The following is a 2570-nucleotide window of genomic DNA, read 5'->3' as shown; positions in this document are numbered from 1 at the left end:
CATAAATGTCTGTCCTTGAAGTGCTGTAGATGATCCTGGTTAAAAAGCACCTGCGTAAATGGAAGTTACATTTTGAATGCGGGTAACTGAACAGCATGATTATGAAAGGGAGAACAAAACGTGATGACCATTGTGTTGTCATGGGAACTGACAACAGTTCAGTGCTTGCCACAATCGGAGTCGACAAGTCCCCAAATCACATCTCTACCCATTATTATGAATAAATACACATGATGATTTTAGCAGCTCTTTGCAAACCCTTAGCAACCACCTTAATGCTTTTTACTTGGAAAACAGAATATGTATTCCATATGTACAGAATATGTACAGAATATGATGTATGCATTTTTAATACTTAACAATTAATATTTTCATGTGTTATATTTGATACACACACACAGTATATATATATATGTATATGCATATATACAGTATATATGTATGTATATATATATATATATATATATATACACTTTGATTATATATATACACATACATATAGATGTATGTACTTACACAAGAAAAGATAGAGTTGGAAAGGGAAGACACTTCAAATATCAAACTCAGAAAAACAGAAATCACAGAATTGATGTACACCATGAATTACACCAATGTAAACGGAGAGAGTGAAAGACCAAATCAAAGAGAAATATTTAAGAGAAAAAGAGAGAAGATAAGAGGAACGACAGAGAAGAAAAAAGGGAAAATCCAGGTCAGGGCTGGAAAATACCAGGAATCCTCTAGAGATCAGATGGAAAACAGCCTCCAGTCCAAACCATCCCCCAGCAGTGGAGCCCCCTTTATTCCTCTTTCTACACAAATGTCATCTATTTAACTTATTCTCATATTTTGTTGTGATTTATTTTATCCTCTATAAATGTTAAATCCTCACTTATTATCTTTCAAGGGGAATTAATCATTTATTTATAGGCCCTGCTGATGGAGAACAACCCAAGTGAGTGTCTCACTTAAATGACAGACAATTATTTTCTGATTCTGTTTAAAATATAATCCAAATATAATCAAGTTAAACTCAAATAAATTGACTCTTGACTATTTCTGGCGGAAGATTGACGGCGGTGGCCAGCCTGTCAGCGCGGGGGTCAGGGATCTCCGCAGCTCTCCACCTTCCGCCGTGCCCGTTGCGGGTGGGAGAAGCTGCTGCGCGTCCATTCCTCGATGTCGTCCGCCCGGGGCCTGCCTCTCCGTCGTCTGCCTCCTACTGGAGGCGTGTCGCCACGCGTGTCCGTACCAGGTGAGTTGGCAGCGGTTAACGGTGGCGAGCGGTGGTTCCTGTTCTCCAGCGCGGGTGGTGATTACCTGTCTCACTGGAATTGACTTGTCGAGCTTGGTCTTCACGGGGGAAGCCGATGGTGTTGCTGCTCCAGGTTGCAATGGCAATGCGGGGCGGCCGTCCTTGCTCGCGAAAGACCCGCGGTATTTGAAAATCATTCTTCCAGTTTTTGTCCATTCCTCCTGATTGTTGGTGGGTGTTTGTCGACTGCGGCTGTTGAAGAATCGTGCTTTTCTCCCAGTCCATAGCTCCAGCTGCTTTCTCCAGCCTGGTGGTAAGTTCCTGGAGGTTTCACATAAGGTCAATGTCGTCAGCCAAAGCGGAGGTTGCGTGCGGGGCTTCCGCCGATGGATATGGAGGAAGCGGGGACGTCTCGCCGTGTCTCCTGGATGACGTCTTCCCAGGGGGACATTGAGCAGAACCGGGGGGGGGGGGGAAGACACCCTTGACGAGCTCCGACGGTGGTTTTGAAAAGTTCACCCCGGCTGATGCGTCGCTGCTTGAATCTTCGTAAAGTGCTTGGATGACTGGTGGTATGCTGCCGTCAAAGTTGTCGCTTCTGAGCACCTTCCATAAACCGTCATTGCCAAACCCAGTTAAAGGCTCTTCTTTTTTTTTTTAAGTCAATGAAGTTGAAAACCTATTTCCCATATCTTTTGGCAGATGTGCGTAAGTGCTTTTATCATCTTTCCCCATGTGTGAACGTTCTCCTGGAATGTTATCAACACCTGGTATTTCATCTTCAGTTGGGAGTATTGGTGCATCTCCATGTTCGCCGCTGGTTCTGACGGCATCGGCCGGTATGTTTCGGGGTGTGGTCTCGTCTTCTTCAGAAAGGGGAAGAAATCCTTGTGATATTTTTCGTTCGCAGAAGTACTACCGCTTTGCTGCCATCGGGGCACCCTTTTTGGTCTTTTTCAAAGTTCCCCCCTTATCTCACGAAGGATGTCATCAGCCCCCCGCGGTTTGCTTTTTTCTTTCTGTCCTTGCCAAGCACCTCAGAAGCTGCTTCCACACCTTGTTTCCTCAGCGTTGGCTGTCAGAGAGTGGACGTCGTCTTCTAACAGGTTGAGCGCTGCAAACTTGCCAACTCAGCATGTTTGCCTCAAATATTCTTGCACTTTGTGGGTCTTTCAACTTGTCCACGGTGAATCTAATGCGCGGGGCCGTTGTGATTCAGGCCCACCTGTACCAACAAGTAAAACCAAAAATCCAATAACCAAAATCATTAATCACCAATGAAAAAAACAACGACTTTCTTCACAGAAAACAGTGT

The sequence above is a fragment of the Zeus faber genome (genome assembly GCF_960531495.2).
Source record: "Zeus faber genome assembly, chromosome: 20".
Classification (NCBI taxonomy): domain Eukaryota; kingdom Metazoa; phylum Chordata; class Actinopteri; order Zeiformes; family Zeidae; genus Zeus; species Zeus faber.
This window is presented reverse-complemented; position numbering follows the sequence as displayed.